Genomic DNA, 8,889 nt, shown 5'->3' on the forward strand with positions numbered 1-8,889 from the left:
ACTGGTGATTACATATGCACGGCGTGGTCACCCTCTTCCTCCTAATAAAGTTCTGATACTGATACCGGTGTAGTCGTGGCCATGACCTTTCCTCGCAGTAACCAGGCCAATAACCAGCACCACTTATCATTCTTCCATATATAACATACCAAAGCTGGACCTAGCCATCAGGTTCTCCCAGCACCCCTCAGTCCCTAACTATTACAGGGTATGGCTTGCATATCCCACCTTCTACCCTGAACTCTCTAGCCCAGGGGCTGGCTGCCCTTCCCCCAGAGGCTCTTCCCTATATAATCCAGACATTTGGTTACCTGTCCCTCTTGGACCTTTGGCCTCCTGGCTGCTGTACCTGGTTCCCATCTCTCCCACATGGCCCAGCTCAGCCTAGTCATGTCCACACTGGACTCTCCCAGATGTCCCTGCCTCAGGCTATGCTCTCCCACGTATCTATAATAAACTTTCTTTTCCTTTTTATTTCTTTTTTTCATTCACTCTGTGGCCCAACAACTTTTCTTTTTGGAATTTGTTCCAAGTAGATAAACATAGTAATGAACAAATACTAACTATGAGCATATTCGTCTGATGGTTTAATATGTGTGCAATTATTTTGATTGTTTTGTGAAGGCAATACAGACTCCATCTTAGACCACCTGTCATACTCAGTTCCAGGAAGGATCTCAGGAATGTGCCATGACAACTAGAACAGATGCAGAGCAGTATCCTCCTGCAGACATCCTGTCTGCGGTTTATGGCCCTTGAAGATATCTAGATAATCCTGCTGAACAGTCCAGATAATCCTGTTCAGCAGGTTGTGGTTCCCTGCCAAAAGTCTAACCCAATGGTTTCAAATGTGACTTCTCCCTGAAAGTCTAGACCAATAGTTTCAAAAAATCACCTTGCCCCATATTCTGTCTACCCAATCCCAAGCATGTAATTCCAGGCTTGTGGTTTTTCCTATAAAAACAATCTACATCTGGGCTCATGGCCACCATCACATTTCCTTTCATCTGCTGTGTGGTGGCCCAAGTTGAACCTGACAATAAAAGGACCCTATGTGCTTACATCGGAAACCGACTCCTTGGTGGTCTCTGGGGGTTTCGCAAAACGCGTTTAACAGTTTAACCTAAAAATCAAGTAATGTGGACTATCAAGTCAGAACGAAAATGAACTTAGATTACTACCTATATGTATGAGTTGCATTCTGCTGCTGTGATAAAATGCCATGACTAAGAGCAGCTTATGAAAGAATGGGTTTATTTGGGATACAGTTCTAGAGTGGGAGACCAAAATGATGGGGTGGGCCAGCAGTGGCTACAGCAAGGAGCTGAAGGATCACATCTTCAACCTTAAGACTCAAGCAGATAGAACAAACCAGAATTGGGACAACGTTAAAAACCTTCAAAGCCTGCCCCAATGCTCCTCCAGCAATGCTCTGCCTGCCTCTTTCCAGCTCCACAACCTCACAAAACAGTGCCACCAACTGGGGGCCATGTGTTCAAATACCTGCGCCTATGGGGTACATATCTCATCCAAACCACCACAATATATAAATATATATCACAGGTGGACCAAATAAAAAAATATGAAAAATAAAAATTTGTAGTGAAATATTTTATAATGTGACACACAAGAAAAAAAGTGCAGCCATTTGAGATTCTTCTTTTGAGAATTCTCTGTTTAGCTCTGTAGCCAATGTTTTTAATTGGATTGTTCAGTATTTTGATGTCAAGTTTCTTGAGTTCTTTATATACTTTGGAGATCAGTCCTCTGTCAGATATGGGGTTGGTGAAGGTCTTTTCCCATTCTATAGGTTGTCTTTTTGTCTTATTGACCATGTCTTTTGCCCTACAAAAGCTTCTCAGTTTCAAGAGGTCCCATTTGTTCATTGTTGTTCTCAGTGTCTGTGCTACTGGTGTTATATTTAGGGAGTGATCTCCTGTGCAAATGGCTGAAAGACATTTAAAGAAATGCTTAACATCCTTAGTTATCAGAGAAATGCAAATCAAAATGACTCTGAGATACCACCTTACACCTGTCAGAATGGCTATGATCAAAAACACTAATGACAGTCTATGCGGAGATGATACGGAGCAAAGAGAACACTCCTTCCACTGTTGGTGGGAGTGCAAACTTGTACAACCACTGTGGAAATCAGTATGGCGGTTTCTCAGAAAATTGAGAATTGATCTACCTCAAGACCCAGCCATACCACTCTTGGGCATATACCCAAGGAATGCTCAATCATACCACAATGATACATGCTCAACTATGTTCATAGCAGCACTATTCGTAATAGCCAGAACCTGGAAACAACCTAGATGCCTGTCAACTGAATAATGGATTAAGAAAATGTGGTACATATACACAATGGAGTACTACTCAGCAGAGAAAAACAATGACAGCATGAAATTTGCAGGCAAATGGATGGAACTAGAAAGTATCATCCTGAGTGAGGTAACCCAAACCCAGAAGGACAAGTGTGGTATGTACTCACTCATAAGTGGATACTAGATGTAAAGCAAAGAACAATCAGACTGCAACCCACAGAACCAGGGAGGCTACATAGCAGGGGGGACCCTAGGATGACTGTGGCTTATAATAAGTTTTGGTTTTACTCAACCACTGGGCAAGCCTCAGTGAAACATTTCACTATTAGGATAAGAATGTGTAATGTATCAAGCTGATAATAGATAGATAAATAAATAAATAAATAAATAAATAAATAAATAAATAAATAAGAAAAAGTGCATTATATATTGATAGAAAACTCTACTAATCAACAATATATAACAAATATAAGTATGTATCCACTAAATAATAGAACTCCAAGGAGTACAAAGCTTTATGGGGCAAGAAAAACAGTTCTATATTAACAGTTTAGAGATTTCAAAGCCTTATTTTCAACAATGAGTAGGACATCTGGACAGAAGATCAATGAGGAAATAGAAAACTTGGACACTATAAATGAGTTATACCTAAAAGAGATGTACAGAACCATCTCCTTAACAGTAGACTGTACCTTCTAAAGAGTGCACAGACCACCAGTGTTTCAATCAGCAACTGTCTGTTCCTATATCTGTGCACTACTGACAAGCTGAAGATTAGCTAGTTATAGTTGAAGATTAGTTAGGATAGAAATTGAATTAGGTACATTTTGGACTTACCAAAATAGGATAGATAATGGAATTATTTTCTCTGAATTTGTCAAATGCAAATGGACTAAACATTGTTTAGGTATTTATTACTTGTATATATGGTATATAGTTATTGTACTTTTGTATATAGTTTTTCTTATGTTAGTTACAACTACTGACAGGAAAAGAGGTATAAACTCTAGAACTATGTGATGCCTCTAGTTCTAATCTTTCTAATGTACTTTGCGTAATGAGAATTCAGCAGTGTGTCAAGCACAAATAAGCATTTCCTTAGGACTATAGCTTCTTGATATGCAACGAAGCCCAAAGAGGATGACTGTCAGTAAGTGTTGTAACTGAACGTAAATGATGCAACTGCACCAACTGCTCCATGAGGAAAGCGCATGCAGGACTAGAGGAGCCAGCCTCTAGCAGCTCACTCTCTAAGGACGCCGGTGAGCTTCGTTACAGAAACTAAGCCTGACCATAGGAAGGAATCTTACATTACTTTCCCAGTGCTCATAAAATATTTTCTTTTCTACAAGAGAAAATTCAGATTTTTTATATGCTTACCTTTATGCCAAGTCTTCATTGCTAAAACACAAACTACCACAAGCGAGCAGATTAGATTTAATGGAGAACAAAGTCAAGCTTTTCCTTTCTTCCTTTGCAATCATCCTGCATATTTTTTTCGTAGCCACCTAGGCAGGCTTCATTTTTTTTTTTTTCAGTGAAACCTGGTTAAGTGCTCCATCACCAAGCTATCTCCTCAGCCCAACTGTGCAATCTCATGTCTGAACATTTCACCCAAGTGGTAAGGATGCTCTTATCATTGTTTAATTTTAGGTAGATAACAAAAAAGCCAACTATAAGACTGCGTCAGCCAGGCATTGGTGGCACACGCCTTTAAACCCAGCACTCAGAAGGCAGAGGCAGGCGGATCTCTGTGAGTTTGAGGCCAGCCTGGTCTACAGAGTGAGTTTCAGGAAAGCAAGGACTGTTTCACAGAGAAACCCTGTCTCCAAAAGCCAAAAAAAAAAAAAAAAAGACTGCTTCAAATACAAACAAATAAAGTTTTTTCCAAGTGAAAAATAAAAACAAGGCAGACACAGTGATGCATGCCTTTAACTCAAACACTCAGGAGATAGAGGCAAGTGGATCTTTGTGAGTTTGAGGCTAGCCTGTTCTACATATAACAAGTTCCAGGCCAGCCAAGACTACATAGTGAGAACCCGTCTCAAAACAACAAAATAATAATAATATATAAAACATACATATATACTGAATTTCTGTAACGAAAATTTCATTGCATCATTTTGAATACAATGAGTGGAGGTTGATGTCCTCAGGAGGGAAAATAGTACTGGATTCTAACATTCAAGACTTAAGAATATCAAGGTTCTCATACTCATCAGAATCCACTCAGATCCTTAGGCCCCTCCCCACTCTTTCCCAATCAGCACCTTGACTTTTCAATAAGTGACTAACAGCAGAGAGACCAACTCATTGTTCATTAGCAATCAAGAGGATATGGCTTGAAATAGAAACATTCAGAATGGACTCTTTTCTGCCTGTTTTTCACTAAAATCATCAGGGTTTGTGGTGGTATTGTGTTCTCCAAAATATTGTGCACCCTAATAAACTTATCTGGGGTCAGAGACAGGACAGCCACTGGATACAAAGGCTAGAAAATGGTGGCACTCACACCTTTAATTCTAGCACTCCAGAGACAGAAATCCCTCTGGATCTCTGTGAGTTCAAGGCCACATTGGAAATGGCCAGGCATGGTGACACATGCCTTTAATCCCAGAAAGCAAGCTTTTAGTCCCAGGGAGTGGTGGTAGAAAGCAGAAAGGTATATAAGGCGTGAGGAACAGAAACTAGAAGCATTTGGCTGGTTAAGCATTTGGCTGGTTAAGCTTTTAGGTTTTGAGCAACACAGTTCAGCTGAGAGCCATTTGGATATGAGGACACAGAGGCTTCCAGTCTGAGGAAACAAGATCAGCTGAGAAGTTGGCCAGGTGAGGTTAGCTGTGGCTTGTTCTGTCTCTCTGACCATCCAGCATTTCACCCCAATACATGGCCTGGGTTTGTTTTATTAATAAGAACTTTTAAGATTCCTGCTACAAGGGTTTATGAAACTTCAACTGAAACAGATGTCTATCAAGGACCATGAGCCCTTTGGGTAAACAACAAGGTGGTGAGTCCTATTTTAAGAGTACTCCAGGGCTCAGGTCTCCCAAGACACTATTGTAGTTCTTTGCATCCTGCCAGTATGTTTGACCAGGAGCCTACAAAAATCAGGATAAAGGTCTAACCTTTAGAGGTAAGATAGTAAGACAAAGAACTTGTGTGAGCAAGTGAGAGGTGGGAACGCCACAGTCATGAAGTGTCTTCCCTTTTAAAGGGAAGTACAAAGTTACTCAGAGAAGAAACCATGGGAACAGGTTCCTAATGCCTGGGGCTTCAGAGACAGGCAGCAAGACTCAGAGGGAGAAGCTAAGTAGGGCAGGCAGCGGCAGCTTGGAGTCATGATGAAATAAGTCATCGTGCATCCAGGGAACAGGTCAAGACAGAATCCTCACAGGCTCAAGGCTGCAAGAAGCAGAATGCCAGGAGAAGCAGAGCCTGGCCATATTTGCTCTGGTAGCTGAACTATGGAGTGAAATATGTTACTAACACAAACTTTTTAACAACAAGGCAGGGGATGCTCATTTACCTGCAATTTCCTGGGCTGTGCAAAGAGCAGCATGCCTCCAACTCCCAAGAGGATTCACCAACCTCACCGCTGCCTTGTTGGAAAGCTCCTGCTAGGGCTACAAGGTGCCATCTTCCTTGCCAGCCCCAGCCTCACTCTACGGAGGCCAACAGGACCGTGTTCTACCTTCTTGTCTCAGATCATCCTAGAGGCAAGTGTCCTTAGCGTGGTCTCTTTCATGTCACATGCTCATGTTTTTGTACTTCCTTTTAGTTCTGCTATTTTACATTGTCTTAAGTGTAGGACAGAAGTGCTGTCTAGTGTTTTCAGCACATGCGGCTGTAACATGCCTCGTGGAGAAGAGGCACTCGTGGGAGAAGCTTCATTTGAGAACACTTACGTTGCTGACTGTGGGTTCAGTCTTAATGATTCTACAATACATGTGAAATAAGGTTTCTTTAAACAATTCAGTGAATACAGTGACGGTGGGAAACAGAACCACTACAAGTAACGAGAATTGACTGCATCCTCCTTGTGGAGAAGCAAAATGTTTTTCTGACACATGAAACTCAGGTGCTTGGGACAGAAGGCAGCAAGCCAGAGCGTCGGGAGGGAGCTGGACCTGGGAACTGGAGGTTGTCCAAATCACAAGGGCAAGCTTGGAAGGTGGTGTTGTGACATGAAGACTGTATATGGCAGGAGAAAGGGGCACCTTGAAAGGGGACCGTGGAGATAGTGTTTGGGAGACAACATCCCAGTGTCATTTTCTAACAACTTACAAGCCTGCTCAAAACCCAGGCAATGAAGATAAATGAGAGAGGAAGAAGACAATTGAAGATGAAACTAGGAAATTGTCTTCGTTAGGGTTTCTATGCTGCCACGACACACCACAACCATAAAACAAGTTGGGGAGGGAAGGGTTTATTTGGCTTCTACTCCTAGATTGTGGTCTGTCCTTGAAGGAAGTCAGGACAGGAACTCAGCAGGGCGGGATCCTGGAGTCAGGAACTGATGCAGAGGCCACGGAAGGGTGCTGCTTACTGGCTTACTCTCACGGCTTGCTCAGCCCCCAAATGGTTGGGGCCTCTCCCACCAGTCACTAATTGAGAAAATGGCCTACAGGCTTGTCTACAGGGGGGTCTTATGGAGTCATTTTCTCAGTTGAGGCTCCCTCCTCTCAGATGACTTTAGCTTGTGTCAAGCTGACATGAAACTGTTCAGTACAGAAACTGTGACACAAACGTGGGCTTTTAGATGTTGGCCTACCCTCCTATTTCTCCTCAGTGTGCACTTGTCGTTTGTGGAAGCCACATTGCTGCGTTAAAGGTCAATTTTCATGTCTGTGGGACACCCACAGAGTCATCTGCACTATCTGAAGCCACCATTATCTTTCTGAGCTACATTTTATTGGTAAAGGAACAGTGTCCTATCTACCTATTGTTGTGAAGATTAAATACCAATCCCTTTCTCCTTCCTTACCCTCCCTAAATAAAAAATAGGGCCGGGCGGTGGTGGCACATGCCTTTAATCCCAGCACTCGGAGGCAGAGGCAGGCTGAGTTCGAGGCCAGCCTGGTCTACAGAGCAAGATCCAAGAAAGGCGCAAAGCTACACAGAGAAACCCTGTCTCGAAAAACCAAAAAAAAAAAAAAAAAAAAGGAATTTTTCTTTTCTTTTTAATTTTGGGAACCTGAGTTAGTATGTGGCAGGTTAGTTAGTTAGTTAGTTAGTTTGTTTGTTTTCTTAAAATGAGGTCTTTAAAAATTTTTTAATTTGGTTATTTTGATGATGACTTTTAAAAGATTTACTGTTATTTTTGTTTCATGTGTATGTTTGTGAGCCTGACTGTATGTACGTACACCATGCGTGTGAAGGCGCCTGCAGAGGCTAAACGAAGGAGTTGAATGCTGTGGATCTGGAGTTACAGGCAGTTGTACAAATTGCCTCATCTGGACACTGGGGAGTTAACCCAGCAAGTGCTCCTAACTGCTAAGCCACCTTTCTAGCTCCAACTGTGACTTTTAAAGACAGCTACAAATAATGTGGATTCAACCTTTTCTAAGATTGATTTATTTATTATATATAGTGTTCTGTCTGCATGTCTGCCTGCAGGCCAGAAGAGGGCATCAGATCTCATTGTAGATGGTTGTGAGCCACTGTGTAGTTGCTGGGAATTGAACTCAGGACCTCTGGAAGAGCTGGCTGCCCTCTGTAGAGTACCATCCTAAGCACCTGAAAGGAAGCTCATATGCACAGCAGCTTTTATTCACTTCTAAGTCATCCATCTATCTATCTATCTATCTATTTATTTATTGCAGTACTGAATGGAACTCAGGTGCTATAGCATATTAGGCAAGTGACATCCTCAGCTCTGAGTCTGCCAGGTGGTTAGGAAAATTTTTATGATGCATTTTAAAATAAAGTTCAGATGATTCTTACCCTAAGAACTCAAGCTTACATCCTGAGATGTGTTAGTGGTTCTCTCCATGCCACGACTGTCTGACAAATAGGTCAGTATGAACCATAAACATATTTATGCTCATTGTTGCCTGTACAGAGTGCTCTGCCAAGCAACTGTGAAAATGGAATGGGTCAGCAAACCTTTGAGGTTAGTCATTCACAAAAACTTAAACCATACATAGAAAACAAGACAAACTATATAATTCAGACTTTGTCCTTTCTTCTAACAGTCATTTAAGATACATTCTGGTTTTCTCATAAAATTAGAATGCTCATGATTTTTAAAAGAAGTACAGTTTAGAACCTAGCAATTAAAATAAAAATAATTGGCCAGACATGGTGGCCTACACTTTTAATTCCAGATTTTGAGAGGCAGAGACTTGTGTATATTTTGAGTCTGAAGCTAGGTGGTTATACCATAATGAGTTCTAGGCCAGCTAGGGTTACACAGTAAGGCCCTGTCTCAAAACTAAAAAGCAAAGTGTTGGAGATATGGCTTAATCGCTAAGAGCATTTGTTGTTCTTGCAGAGGACTACAGTTCAACTCCCAGAACCTACATGTCAGCTAACAACTGTCTGTAACTCCAGCTCCAAAGGA

The sequence above is a fragment of the Peromyscus californicus genome, unplaced genomic scaffold, assembly GCF_007827085.1.
Source record: "Peromyscus californicus insignis strain IS unplaced genomic scaffold, ASM782708v3 Scaffold_17__1_contigs__length_78620276, whole genome shotgun sequence".
In the NCBI taxonomy this organism is placed as follows: domain Eukaryota; kingdom Metazoa; phylum Chordata; class Mammalia; order Rodentia; family Cricetidae; genus Peromyscus; species Peromyscus californicus.